This window comes from Palaemon carinicauda, chromosome 3 (genome assembly GCF_036898095.1).
Source record: "Palaemon carinicauda isolate YSFRI2023 chromosome 3, ASM3689809v2, whole genome shotgun sequence".
Classification (NCBI taxonomy): Eukaryota; Metazoa; Arthropoda; class Malacostraca; order Decapoda; family Palaemonidae; genus Palaemon; species Palaemon carinicauda.
The window spans coordinates 13,905,051-13,921,060 of record NC_090727.1 but is presented as its reverse complement, the minus strand read 5'-3'; the positions used below and the strand labels follow the sequence as shown (position 1 = coordinate 13,921,060).

The following is a 16,010-nucleotide window of genomic DNA, read 5'->3' as shown; positions in this document are numbered from 1 at the left end:
GCTGAAATCCAACACTCTGCAATACGCAAATCTGTGCAGTTGGCTGCCATAATTGGAGGTGACGGGTTTGGCGACATGACGACTGAAGACGTCGACGAGTTGTTGGACTGCCATTCCCAGCCCCTATCTGACGCAGACCTCGAAGACCTGACGAAATCGGCAAGCGAAGAAGAGAGTGAAACCCAGGAAGAGACCCAAGAAAATGTCGAAGAAACGGGCTTAACATTAGAACGGCTTGCCAAGGCCTGCAACCATGCGAAGGAGTTGAAAGAAATGTTGCAAGAGTGGGACGAGGATATGGTTCGGTCTATGCAATTCTCCAACAAGGTCGATGACATCATGACTCCCTACAAGATGCTCTTAGATCGAAAAAAGAAGCAGCGGCAACAACTTCCGATCACAATGTTCTTCCAGCCTCGCAAAAAAGAGCCAGTTCCTCCTGCTACTACGCCTTCGGAAGAAATTGAAGAAGTTGAAGAGGTGTCCCAGGAAAAGACACCTCCGTCTGAAGAGACGTAAAATACTACTCATTGGCTGCACAGTAGAACACATCATCAGCTTCATCATCAAAATTTCTACTGTGCAGCAAATTCATCGCCATCATCATTCAAGTTTTTCTTGAACTTCTTTCGTGGTGAGTACAGTAACAATCTTTATTTTTTTACTTTAATATTCTAACATTTTAATATTTATGCCTGTTTTATAGTTTAGTACTGTATGCATTAAGTTAAAGGGAAGGTTTTAAAAGTCTACATGTTGTAACCTATCATATTTTTTTTGTTTAAAATTTACATTTAAGTACGTAAAACAATCACAATCTCTCTCTCTCTCTCTCTCTCTCTCTCTCTCTCTCTCTCTCTCTCTCTCTCTCTCTCTCTCTCTCTTTCTCTCTCTCTCTCTCTCTCTCTCTCTCTCTCGTAAATTGATTTTTTTTGTTTAAAATTTACATTTACAGTACGTACGTAAAACAATCTCTCTTTCTCTCTCTCTCTCTCTCTCTCTCTCTCTCTCTCTCTCTCTCTCTCTCGTAAATTGTTTTCCTGCTTTGCTACGTACAATATGTACTGTACAGTACTGTATGATTTTATATAGATACGGTAAATTATATTTGTAAGGTAACATATTTTGTAAATGCTTTTACTGTAAATACTGTTTCATTATTTATCACTTTCATCATGCGCGTTAAATGCCTTGTTTGTTCTGAGCGTGGTTGTTTACTGAGCGTACAGTACTTTATGACGCCGCTTTTTCAGGCGGCGTCATAAAGAAAAACATTTCATTTGGAAGTCATAAGGAAAATTAAGTAAAACATTGGTAATAACAAAATCAACATACTGTATAATCAATATAATCGATGCAAAAACTAACCTATACATATATGTGTACACTAAATGAGTTTGTTTCTTCATTATGATCAGAGATGAACGTAAACAAAACATTGGTTGCCATTTTTTATCGTGCTTTTTAGGCGTTTAGGAAATGCATGATATAAAATCGCCTTTAATATTTGTGCCTGTTTTAGTTTAGGGTGCTGTAGTACATGCATTAAGTGTTCTGTACATTAAAGGGTAGTTTGTTAACAGTACTACGTACAAGGGAAGGTTTTAAAAGTCCGAATATACATGTTAAATAAATAGGTAAATATGATGTCACTACTTCGCGGATTTTCACCTATCGCGGCCGGGTCTGGAACCTATCTACCGCGATAAACGAGGGTTCACTGTATTGCTGGAATAGTGGCAACCACAGAAGACTCTCCACTTCGCCTGGTAAACTCCCTCAGAGGACTTTCGCAGGTGCCGAGACAGCCTCTCCGCAACCTGTTGCGAAGAGCCTTTCTCCGTGAGGAGACGCTGGACAGTCTCCAGGCGTGAAGCCGAAGTGAGGCTACGGCCTTGTGGAAGATGTTGCAGTGTGGTTGTCTGAGTAGCTCGTGTCGTGGGGGAAGTTCTCTCGGGAGCTCCGTCAGGAGCTGCAGAAGGTCTGGGAACCATTCCGCGTAATGCCATAGCGGAGCTATCAGAGTCATCGAACAGTTGACCGATAGTCTGGTCCTGTTGAGCACCCTCCTCATCAGACAGAACGGTGGGAAGGCGTACACGTCGATGTTGTCCCACCGTTGTTGGAAAGCATCTTGCCAGAGTGCCTTGGGGTCTGGGACTGGGGAGCAGTACAGGGGCAGCTTGAAATTCAAAGCTGTCGCGAACAGATCCATGGTTGGGGAACCCCACAAAGTCAGGACTTTGTTGGCTATCTGAAGATCCAAAGACCACTCGGTACTCACTATCTGCGAAGCCTTGCTCAGACTGTCGGCGAGCACATTCTTCTTGCCAGGAATGAAGCGAGCTGATAGTGTTATAGAGTGGACTTCTGTCCACCTCAGAATCTCTACCGCAAGATGGGATAGCTGCTGCGAAAAAGTACCTCCCTGCTTGTTGATATAAGCCACTACCGTGTTGTTGTCGCTCTTCACCAACACGGAGTGACCCGCCAGGGTCCGTTGGAACTGTTGAAGAGCCAGAAAGACGGCCTTCATCTTTAGCAGGTTGATGTACAGGTACTTTTCTGATTCTGACCAAAGGCCTGAGGTCCTCTGGTTCAAAATGTCCGGCCCCCACCCTTCTTTTGACGCGTCCGAAAACAGTGTCAACTCCGGGGGGAGGACGAGAAGATCTACTCCCTTTCGCAGGTTCTCGTCGACCAGCCACCACCGCAGGTCCGCCTGTTCCGAAGGTCTTATTGGGACCTGTAAGTCCGGGGAATCGGATCCTTGATTCCACCGGGACTTGAGCCACCACTGCAGGGATCTTATCCTGAGACGGCTGTTTAGAACCAGACGAGCCAGGGAGGACAGGTGACCTAAGAGACGCAACCACGATTGGGCGGGACGCTCTTCTCGCCTGAGGAAGGGTTCCGCCACCCTCCTCAGCCGTGCTATCCTGTCGTCTGATGGAAAGGCTTTGTGGAGATTGGTGTCTAACAACATGCCTAGATAAACCAGTCGTTGGGACGGCTGCAGAGAGGACTTCTCGAGATTTACCACGATCCCCAGATCCTGGCAAAGTCCCAGAAGCCTGTCTTGGTGTCGAAGAAGGGTCGACTCCGAATCTGCTAAGATCAGCCAGTCGTCCAGATAACGAAGGAGACGGATGATGTTCCTGTGCGCCCAAGATGAAATCAGGGTGAACACTCTGGTGAACACCTGAGGTGCTGTGGAGAGACCGAAGCACAGCACCTTGAACTGGTAGGTCTTGCTGTCTAGGCTGAATCTCAAGTACTTCCTGGAAGACGGATGGATTGGGATCTGGAAGTACTCGTCCTTTAGATCCAGTGTGCACATGAAGTCTTGTGGTCTCACTGCAAGTCTGACCGTGTCCGCTGTCTCCATGCTGAACGGAGTTTGCTTGACAAACTTGTTCAGAGCTGAGAGGTCGATGACAGGTCTCCAGCCTCCAGACGCCTTCTTTACAAGAAAGAGTCGACTAAAGAAGCCTGGGGAGCCGTCGACGACCTCCTGGAGAGCATCCTTCTTGAGCATGGTCTCGACTTCTGCCCGAAGGGCTAGCCCCTTTACCGATCCCATGGCATAGGAGGTCAATGACACTGGATTCGCTGTCAGGGAAGGTTGAGATGTCGTGAATGGGATGCGATAGCCTTGGCCGATCACAGAGACCGTCCAAGCATCGGCCCCTTGTTGCTGCCACCTGTGCACGCAACTTTGAAGGCATCCCCCCACACGTGGTCACGCGGGGGGACTGCCACTCCTAGCGTTTGCAGCCGCGGCCGCTCCCTCTAGGAGTCTTGCCTCCCCTGGAGGACTTACCGCCCCTCTTGTCCTTGGCTGGAAAGGGCTGGGGCTTAGACACCACTTTCTTAGCTGCCGGTGCCTGCTTTGGTGTCTTGCGAGGCTGCTGCTGCGGTTGCTGCAGAGCTGGAGGCTTATAGGGCCGAGATGCAAGGGCCCTTTGGAGGAGGGAGTCCTAGCTCGACTTCCTCCACCTCTCAGCTGTGCGTTCCATGTCCTGCGGCTCAAACAGATTCCCCCCAAGGAGGGAAGCGTGCCTGAGCCTGCAGACATCCACGGCGGGGACCTTCGGGTGGATCTTCTCAGTCACCGCATCACGACGCTTCAACACCGAGTTGGCCCAAAGGTTGGTAACCTGATGTGCCAGGAACTCGATGAAGCGAGTGCCCGAGAGGAGGAAGGTCTCCTTAGACAGATCCTCGGAGCGCAATAGGATGCCCAGAGAACCTAGCCAGATATCCAGCCACGAAGTGGCCTGCATGACTTACTTCGTGACCTTCTCATGGCTCAGGATCTCCGACGCAGAGAACGTCACCTGCCGGGCGGAGAGCTTCTCAAGGGGAACTCCCCTAGCGAGCTCTTCTACCGAATGAAATGATGGAGGGGAAGAGCGAGGCTAGACTCCCCCATGATCTCAAAAATACCTCCTCTGCTGGAGACGAGGAGGTGGGAGGAGTTTGTTCCCGGCAGAGGAACAACTGGAGGAAGCGAGACCCGCGAGTTGAGCATTGGCCCTGGCTCTGGCACTCTTCAGCCCCTGGGACCAGGGCAAAGCCGCGCTGGCCTTGGGGGGCTTCTGAGTTCCATATACCTGATCCAGGACCGTGTCCTTGCCTTGACGGGGGGTGATCACGGGGTCCATGAACCCGTTGAGCTGTCTCATCAGGCTCAGGACTTGCCAGAAGGCGTGCTCAGACTCTTGCTGGTCTCCTCCCTGTGGACTGGCAGCTAAGTCTCCCGTCTCCGGAATCTCTCCCTGGGGAGATGCGTGGACGTTCTCCCGGGGTGCAGCTGGATCCTGACGAATTCGAGAAGACGACTTCGGAATCGTCTTGGAGTCTTTAGGTTCCCTCCTGGGCGGGATACACGACCCCAACAAAGAGGTCTGGAAGGTGCCTTCCACGCGAGACGATTCCCCTCCACGAGGAGACGACTCCCCCCTTGGTGCCGAGCGGGAGACCACTACCTCACTGGATTCTCCTGAGGACGGAAAAGCCTCGTCTTCAGGAGAAGGAGAAATCGCCTGCGAAGGGGATAGAGCCTTCCTGACGGACCTCTTAGGAACCAGCTTCTCCCTGGGAGAAGTCACCACGAAGTCCACTCCTCTCCTTCTCTTCAGCGGGGGCGAGGCTGCCATTGGCTTGTGTCCTTGATCGGCGAGTGCCAGCTTCATAGCCTTCACTAACGCCCGCATCAGAGGACCGAACCAAGACTGCCGAGACACGGACACAGAGTCCGAAATTCCCACTGGAGGGAAGGGGATCGGCGATCCTTCGGAGTGGACACCACTGGACATGCCTGTAAGGAAAAAGGGGAAGAAAGTTGTTCTGACCTCTCCGATGGGTCTTCCCTATCCTGAAAAAGAGACCTGCGCTTAGGCGGGGGCGATCCTGATTGCGGTCTGGCGACACGCGTCCCTGCTGCTGTCGCGAGCTGCGGAACCCGACGCGAACGGGGTCGTGCTGACGCTCGTGCATAGGCGACACTAAGGAGTCGCGCGCGAGAGGCTGTTGAAGCGCGGGCGCGCAATTGCGCGGAGACAATCGAGCGTGGGAGCGGTCGCGCGCGGGCGAACGATCGCGAGGGCGTGTAGGCGAGTAAGCACGTGAGCGCGTGGGCGAGTAAGCACGTGGGCGAGCTGGCGAGTGAGCGCGTTGGCGCGCCGGCGAGGGAACGCGTTGGCGCGTGGGGGAACGAGATCGCTCCGATGACCGCTGTCGATGGTGTCCAGGGGACCTGTAACGTGTGGGAGATCGATGGCGAACAGGCGATCGATGGCGAACAGGCGATCGATGGCGCGTTGATGAACGCTGGCGCGTTGGTGAACGCTAGCGCGTAGGCGAGCGATGGCGCGTAGAACGCGCAGGCGAGCGATGGCGCGTAGAACGCGCAGGCGAGCGACCGCGCATGGACGAGCTGGAAGAAGGAGACCCATGTCTCTCCAGATCCTCTGGGTGCCGACGCATAGGAGAGCACTTGCGCACAGGCGAAAAATCACGCGGGCGGTCAGGAGATCGCCGATGTTCAGGGGATAGCTGAACGCTCTGGGGACCGTTGACGCGCAGGAGATCGCTGACGCGCAGGTGAACGTTGACGCTTCTGTGATCGCTGGCGAGCAGAAGGGCGACGCGTGGAATCCTGTGAGGGAGCTGCCGGCGCGTTGCGCAAAGGCGAACGTTCACGAACGGCCTCAGGATCAGGAGGAGCGTGGGTGCGAAGGCGTACAGTAGCCTTAGAAGTACGCGTAGGCAACCGCGAGCGTTGTTGCGCTGGAACAGGCTGACGAGCAGGATTGCGAGGGCGAAAGAAGAAGAGTCCTTGTCCAAGACCTGAACCGAAGTTCTAGGTCGCGCGGGCGAACGTGGGCGCACAGGGCGCATATCAGGAACTGGGAGCGCAGGTGCGCTCTGACGGGCAGGAGATCTAGAGCGCTCATGAGACCGATGGCGCGCTGGGCGCACAACAGGAACAGCAGGATGTTCGGAGTCCTCAGGAGAGCGCTGGCGAGCAGTGGGGCGACGATCATCAGGAGAGCGCTGACGAACAGGAGAGCGTTGGCGATCAGGAGAGCGCCTCTGCGCTAACTCTGCAGAAGGGTGCGCAGGGGAACCCTGACGCGCAAGGGAAGCACCCACACCGTGGGAGGCAACCCTTTGCCCCGAAGGGACCGTTGCCCGTCGGATGACGAGGTCAGACTGCTATCTGCACCAGGGGCGGAAGGTCTGGAAGGCATTGGAGAACGAGATCGATCCCCGGAGTGGTCTAAGGAGGGAGGAGCTGCAGGCTGCTTACAGCGAGGAGAATCCCCATCGGAGGAAGGAGGCAAAGATTCAAAAAGGCGCCTCTTAGCACCCTTACAGGGAGACGGGAGGCCCTTACGACATACCGGACGGTGAGCCTTACGGCGAAGGCGGCCACGAGGGGGGTCGTCAGGATCATCCGTCCTCCGAAGGGGAGTCTCAGTCAAAGCGCTCCCCCGAGAGGGAGGCTTGGCAGAAGAAGAGCCTGTGGGACTCCCTTCCCTCTTCGAAGGGTGTACAGAAGGGGGAGGAGAGCCTTCAGCAACGTCATCCTCATCAGGAACCGCAGAGGTTTGCCCCGACCCGTCGGAAGCCTCTGTCACCACGACGCCGACGATAGACAGAGGATCTACCTCTGCTATCACCGGCGACTGCTTAACAGCGGCCCCCAACTGGACAAGGTCAAACAGGGCTTCCTTGGAGGGCAGGCCCTTCAGCCCCAAGGAAGCCCAAAGCTGAAAGAGATCATCATGAGACAAAGAATCATTATCAACAACCTCCCCCGGGGGAGGAGGGGGAGCCGCCCCGCTATGGGAGGCGACGCCCTCTCCTCCAACCCAAGGTCGGGAAACAGAACTAGGGCCTGCGCTCCCACTCGGCGGTCTCTCCTTAGGAGCCGGACGAGGGGGAGCTTCGGAGGAGGTTTGGGCGACGGAAGAAGAGTCCCGAGAGCCTTCCTCCTTCAAGGCAACCACAGAAGGAGAACGGTCTCTCTTGGACTACTTCTTACACCGGCGGCCAAACTTCTCCCACTGGGAGGCAGACCACTCCCTACACTCACTACAAGTATTTTCTCTGTCACACCGTCGGCCTCGACACTGCGGGCAAAGGGTGTGAGAATCCGTATCCACCGCAGACATGAAAGTACTGCAAGGGCGACCGGCAATACCAGGGCACTTGCGCATGATGGATATCCAAGGGTGAGGCCAACTTCAAACACACACAAGCTGAGGAAAAGGAAAAAAGATTAAGGCTGTCAAACGAGGACGATGGACAGACACGTCTGTTCATCGCCGGAGCCAAAAGGGAAGTGAAGCAAATCACCGGTGTGTGGGGGGGGGGAGGGGTAGCAAGCTACCCCTTCCCCTACCCCCGCTAACTAGCGCGGGGGTAGTTAACCCTCGTTAAAACTATTGGCTCGTCATTTCAGCTACGCCGAAAGTAAACCCAATGTAAATAGAGTGGTTTGTATTTCGGTTACGGAACAAAGAGAATTTCAAATATAGGACGAAAGCCATTTGAACAATTAGCAAAGAATATGGATGAAACTGAGAAATGCTAAAATTTAAGACTAGCACAATGTACATTGGGACTATGAGGATGAATTTCACTAGCCATCAAATTTTGTGTTAAAAAGAGATTTGAAAATTGAATACTTTAAAAAGTAGAACTTTTCGAATATAATGTTCTAGTTAACCACTAACCTTTGTTATCCTGGTGGTCAATTGGAAACTCAATAGTTTCTTGTTATCTACCTACTGGGTAATCAGCAGCCATTGCCTGGCCCTCCCTGGTCTTAGCTAGGGTGGAGAGGGGCCTTGGGTGCTGATCATATGTATATATGGTTAGTCTTAAGGACACTGTCGCTGTCCCTTTCATCTGCCATTCATGAGATGCCTTTAAACCTTTGGAGTGTCTTGTGGTCTCTCGGGGCTCCTTCATCTGACGAGTAGGAGTAGGCCTCAACCGAAGAAGCTGAAGACCTGCATGGCCTCGTTGGAGGGTCCGAAAGTAGACGTGTCATTGTTGGTTCTGCATGGGGCCCGGCCGACGACGCAGGCTCCATAAAATCCGCCGGGAAAGACGCTGACGGTGTTGGAGGGGAACGGGGGAGCTCTTCGTTGGGGAACCAGGCCTCAAACTCCTCTTCCATTCTGTGGGGTGATCTGAAGGGCGTCTGTCCGATGGCGGCGAGTCGTCCTTCTCGGTGGCACCCTCGGCTGCTGACGCACCTGAAAAGCCCACCCAAGAGGCGGGAGAAGAAACTGCTGCCGTTTTTCCCCACATAGGATCGTACGAAGATACGGGGCCTGCTTTGTCCAGGGCCCCGTCCCCCGAAAACACACCCGTCCTTCCCTTGCCTGGACAGACGACATAATACCACTGTCTGGAAATTCCGACTCCTGAGGAAGGGCCACCGGCCGCTCCCCGCAACAGACTTACCTCGACCCCTACCCTGGGTAGGGGGAGAAGGCAGAGAATCTCTATCCAACGGAACGCCGGGCGAAGCGAGAGGCGAAGAGACGTTGGGCTTCCTAGGCAACCGTCGAGAGGATTTCTTCTTTTTCGTGCCGTAACGCACCCACTGCACTTCATTCCAGGACTCGCACTCCGGACATGTGGCCATAGGGGAACACACACTGCCCCTACACGACGAACATAAGGAGTGCGGGTCAACTTAGGGTTTTGAGAGAAAAGCGCCACACGATTTGCCGGCCATAGGACCAGGGCAACAACTGGGCTGCTCCATAACGCACTAGCAATATACCGCGAGAAACAGGAACACAGAGGGAAAGGAAGGGAAGCACACAAAGGGACCACGTGGGGAACACATGGGACATAAAGGGTCGCTCTGGGTTAAGAGAGTGTCGGTGTGTTAACACTGACGCGACCAGAAACTTACTGAGGAGCGAGACCTGAGAAAGCATGCTCTCTGACCCCGGGTCGTTTCTGGGCGTGTATCACTCTGCCAGAGACTACCCCCATAGAAAACGGGAATAGGGTAAACTACATAAAATTCTGTTCGGATGGGAGGAGATCCCAGACTCTCCTAAGAAAGTAGTTCGAGGTAAGTACTCCGTGTTGGAACAAATAAAATTCATAGGAGAGAGAGAGAGAGAGAGAGAGAGAGAGAGAGAGAGAGAGAGAGAGAGAGAGAGAGAGAGAGAATTACCAATCAAGAAAACTCATTTCCCCCCAAAAAACATTCAAAAGTATTTTTCAATTTAACTCATATTTACAACTACAACAATAACCAGGTTCCTCGTTACTCACTCCACTTCGTATTTCTCAACAGCTAAATAAATGCTCTATCCTTCTATCTGCTTCTCTACACGACACACAAATCCTATAATTAAATCCTATCGTTAAAAGGATCTTTTAATCAGTTCTGAAAATACCTTTTATTATTATTATTATTAATATTATTATTAAGCTACAACCCTAGTCGGAGAAGCAGGATGCTATAAGCCCAAGGGCTCCAACAGGGAAAATAGCCCAGTGAGGAAAGGAAGCAAAGAAAAATAAAATATTCTAATTAACAGCATTAAAACAAAAGTTTAAACAAAATACAAGGATTGAACATCTTACATGATAATTGTCCAACTGGCACAAATATTGGCTAACTTACACGAGAATTGACAAACTTACACGAGAATTGACAAACTTTCACAAGAATTGGCCAACTTGCACAAGAATTGGCCAACTTGCACTAGAATTGGCCAACTTGCACTAGAATTAGCCAACTTGCACTAGAATTGACAAACTTGCACGAGAAATGACAAACTTACATGATAATTGTCCAACTGGCACAAGTATTGGCTAACTTACACGAGAATTGACAAACTTACAAGAGAATTGACAAACTTACACGAGAATTGGCCAACTTGCACAAGAATTGGCCAACTTGCACTAGAATTGGCCAACTTGCACTAGAATTGACAAACTTGCACGAGAAATGACAAACTTACATGATAATTGTCCAACTGGCACAAGTATTGGCTAACTTACACGAGAATTGACAAACTTACACGAGAATTGACAAACTTACACGAGAATTGAAAAACTTACACGAGAATTGGCCAACTTGCACAAGAATTGGCCAACTTGCACTAGAATAGGCCAACTTGCACTAGAATTGACAAACTTGCACGAGAAATGACAAACTTACATGAGAATTGGCCAACTTGCACAAGAATTGGCCAACTTGCACGAGAATTGGCCAACTGGCGCAAGTATTAGCCAACTTGCACAAGAATTGACAAACTTACACGAGAATTGACAAACTTACATGAGAATTGGCCAACTTGCACAAGAATTGCCAAACTTGCACGAGAATTGGCCAACTGGCGCAAGTATTAGCCAACTTGCACAAGAATTGACAAACTTACACGAGAATTGACAAACTTACATGAGAATTGGCCAACTTGCACAAGAATTGGCCAACTTGCACGAGAATTGGCCAACTGGCGCAGGTATTGGCCAACTTGCACAAGAATTGACAAACTTACACAAGAATTGACAAACTTACACGAGAATTGACAAACTTACACGAGAATTAACAAACTTATGCGAGAATTGGCCAACTTGCACAAGAATTGGCCAACTTGCACTAGAATTGACAAACTTACACGAGAAATGACAAACTTACACAAGAATTGGCCAACTTGCACGAGAATTGACAAACTTACACGAGAAATGACAAACTTACGCGAGAATTGGCCAACTTGCACAAGAATTGGCCAACTTGCACTAGAATTGACAAACTTACACGAGAAATGACAAACTTACACAAGAATTGGCCAACTTGCACAAGAATTGGCCAACTTGCACGAGATTTGACAAACTTACACGAGAATTGACAAACTTACATGAGAATTGGCCAACTTGCACGAGAATTGGCCAACTGGCACAAGTATTGGCCAACTTGCACGATAATTGACAAACTTACACGAGAATTGACAAACTTACACGAGAATTGGCCAACTTTCACAAGAATTGGCCAAATTGCACGAGAATTGGCCAACTGGCACAAGTATTGGCCAACTTGCACGAGAATTGACAAACTTACATGAGAATTGACAAACTTACACGAGAATTGGCCAACTTGCACAAGAATTGGCCAAATTGCACGAGAATTGGCCAACTTGCACGAGAATTGACAAACTTACACGAAAATTGGCAAATTTACACGAGAATTGGCCAACTTGCACAAGTATTGGCCAACTGGCACAAGAATTGACCAAATTGCACGAGAATTGACAAACTTACATGAGAATTGGCCAACTTGCACAAGAATTGGCCAACTTGCACGAGATTTGGCCAACTGGCACAAGTATTGGCCAACTTGCACGAGAATTGACAAACTTACATGAGAATTGACAAACTTACACGAGAATTGGCCAACTTGCACAAGAATTGGCCAACTTGCACGAGAATTGACAAACTTACACGAAAATTGGCAAACTTACACGAGAATTGGCCAACTGGCACAAGTATTGGCCAACTGGCACAAGAATTGACCAAATTGCACGAGAATTGACAAACTTACACGAAAATTGGCAAACTTACACGAGAATTGGCCAACTTGCAAAAGTATTGGCCAACTGACACAAGAATTGACCAAATTGCACGAGAATTGACAAACTTACACGAAAATTGGCAAACTTACACGAGAATTGGCCAACTTGCACAAGTATTGGCCAACTGGCACAAGAATTGACCAAATTGCACGAGAATTGACAAACTTACACGAAAATTGGCAAACTTACACGAGAATTGGACAACTTGCACAAGTATTGGCCAACTGGCACAAGAATTGACCAAATTGCACAAAAATTGACAAACTTACACGAGAATTGGCCAACTTACACGAGAATTGGCCAACTTGCACAAGTATTGGCCAACTGGCACAAGAATTGACCAAATTGCACAAAAATTGACAAACTTACACGAGAATTGGCCAACTTGCATGAGAATTGGCCAACTTGCACGAGAATTTACAAACTTACACGAGAATTGGCCAACTTGCACAAGAATTGGCCAACTTACATGAGAGTTGGCCAACTTACACGAGAATTGGCCAACTTACACGAGAATTGGCCAACTCGCACAAGTATTGGCCAACTTGCACGAGAATTGGCCAACTGGCACGAAAATTGACAAACTTGCACGAGAACAAGCTTACACAAGAATTGGCCAACTTGCACAAGAATTGGCCAACTTACACGAGAATTGACAAACTTACACGAAAATTGACAAAGTTACATGAGAATTGGCCAACTTGCACGAGAATTGGCCAACTGGCACAAGTATTGGCCAACTTGCACGAGAATTGACAAACTTACATGAGAATTGACAAACTTACACGAGAATTGGCCAACTTGCACAAGAATTGGCCAACTTGCACGAGAATTGACAAACTTACACGAAAATTGGCAAACTTACACGAGAATTGGCCAACTGGCACAAGAATTGACCAAATTGCACGAGAATTGACAAACTTACACGAAAATTGGCAAACTTACACGAGAATTGGCCAACTTGCAAAAGTATTGGCCAACTGGCACAAGAATTGACCAAATTGCACGAGAATTGACAAACTTACACGAAAATTGGCAAACTTACACGAGAATTGGCCAACTTGCACAAGTATTGGCCAACTGGCACAAGAATTGACCAAATTGCACGAGAATTGACAAACTTACACGAAAATTGGCAAACTTACACGAGAATTGGCCAACTTGCAAAAGTATTGGCCAACTGACACAAGAATTGACCAAATTGCACGAGAATTGACAAACTTACACGAAAATTGGCAAACTTACACGAGAATTGGCCAACTTGCACAAGTATTGGCCAACTGGCACAAGAATTGACCAAATTGCACGAGAATTGACAAACTTACACGAAAATTGGCCAACTTACACGAGAATTGGCCAACTTGCACAAGTATTGGCCAACTGGCACAAAAATTGACCAAATTGCACAAAAATTGACAAACTTACACGAGAATTGGCCAACTTACACGAGAATTGGCCAACTTACACGAGAATTGGCCAACTGGCACAAGAATTGGCCAACTGGCACAAGAATTGACCAAATTGCACAAAAATTGACAAACTTACACGAGAATTGGCCAACTTGCATGAGAATTGGCCAACTTGCATGAGAATTGGCCAACTAGCACGAGAATTTACAAACTTACACGAGAATTGGCCAACTTGAATGAGAATTGGCCAACTTGCACGAGAATTTACAAACTTACGCGAGAATTGGCCAACTTGCATGAGAATTGGCCAACTTGCACAAGTATTTACAAACTTACACGAGAATTGGCCAACTTGCATGAGAATTGGCCAACTTGCACGAGAATTTACAAACTTACACGAGAATTGGCCAACTTGCACAAGAATTGGCCAACTTACATGAGAGTTGGCCAACTTACACGAGAATTGGCCAACTTACACGAGAATTGGCCAACTCGCACAAGTATTGGCCAACTTGCACGAGAATTGGCCAACTGGCATGAAAATTGACAAACTTGCACGAGAACAAACTTACACAAGAATTGGCCAACTTGCACAAGAATTGGCCAACTTACACGAGAATTGACAAACTTACACGAAAATTGACAAAGTTACATGAGAATTGGCCAACTTGCACGAGAATTGGCCAACTGGCACAAGTATTGGCCAATTTGCACGAGAATTGACAAACTTACATGAGAATTGACAAACTTACACGAGAATTGGCCAACTTGCACGAGAATTGGCCAACTTGCACGAGAATTGACAAACTTACACGAAAATTGGCAAACTTACACGAGAATTGGCCAACTGGCACAAGTATTGGCCAACTGGCACAAGAATTGACCAAATTGCACGAGAATTGACAAACTTACACGAAAATTGGCAAACTTACACGAGAATTGGCCAACTTGCAAAAGTATTGGCCAACTGACACAAGAATTGACCAAATTCCACGAGAATTGACAAACTTACACGAAAATTGGCAAACTTACACGAGAATTGGCCAACTTGCACAAGTATTGGCCAACTGGCACAAGAATTGACCAAATTGCACGAGAATTGACAAACTTACACGAAAATTGGCCAACTTACACGAGAATTGGCCAACTTGCACAAGTATTGGCCAACTGGCACAAGAATTGACCAAATTGCACAAAATTTGACAAACTTACACGAGAATTGGCCAACTTACACGAGAATTGGCCAACTTACACGAGAATTGGCCAACTTGCACAAGTATTGGCCAACTGGCACAAGAATTGACCAAAGTGCACAAAAATTGACAAACTTACACGGGAATTGGCCAACTTGCATGAGAATTGGCCAACTTGCATGAGAATTGGCCAACTAGCACGAGAATTTACAAACTTACACGAGAATTGGCCAACTTGAATGAGAATTGGCCAACTTGCACGAGAATTTACAAACTTACGCGAGAATTGGCCAACTTGCATGAGAATTGGCCAACTTGCACGAGTATTTACAAACTTACACGAGAATTGGCCAACTTGCATGAGAATTGGCCAACTTGCACGAGAATTTACAAACTTACACGAGAATTGGCCAACTTGCACAAGAATTGGCCAACTTACACGAGAATTGGCCAACTTACACGAGAATTGGCTAACTCGCACAAGTATTGGCCAACTTGCACGAGAATTGGCCAACTGGCACGAAAATTGACAAACTTGCACGAGAACAAACTTACACAAGAATTGGCCAACTTGCACAAGAATTGGCCAACTTACACGAGAATTGACAAACTTACACGAAAATTGACAAAGTTACATGAGAATTGGCCAACTTGCACGAGAATTGGCCAAATGGCACAAACATTTACCAACTAGGATGAAAATTGGCCAACTTGCATGATAATTGACAAACTTACACGAGAATTGGCCAACTGGCACAAGTATTGGCCAACTTACACGAGAATTGACAAACTTACACGAGAATTGACAAACTTACACGAGAATTGGCCAACTTGCACAAAAATTGGCCAACTAGCACGAGAATTGACAAACTTACACGAGAATTGACAAACTTACATGAGAATTGGCCAACTTGCACAACAATTGGCCAACTTGCATGAGAATTGGCCAACTGGCACAAGTATTGGCCAACTTGCACGAGAATTGACAAACTTACACGAGAATTGACACTTACACAAGAATTGGCCAACTTGCGCAAGAATTGGCCAACTTGCACAAGAATTGACAAACTTACACGAGAATTGACAATCTTACATGAGAATTGAGTATTGGCCAACTTGCACAAGAATTGGCCAACTTGCACAAAAATTGGCCAACTTACACGAGAATTGACAAACTTACACGAGAATTGGCCAACTTACACAAGAATTGGCCAACTTGCACGAGAATTGACAAACTTACATGAGAATTGGCCAACTTACACAAGAATTGACAAACTTGCACA

At 48.3% G+C, this 16,010-nt stretch overlaps 1 protein-coding gene across 1 annotated transcript in view; it reads right to left on the bottom strand.

The window, feature by feature from the left end:
* LOC137638206 (elongator complex protein 2-like) overlaps positions 1-16,010 on the bottom strand; it is a 235,971-nt gene that overhangs the window by 188,360 nt on the left and 31,601 nt on the right. The window lies entirely within an intron of this gene.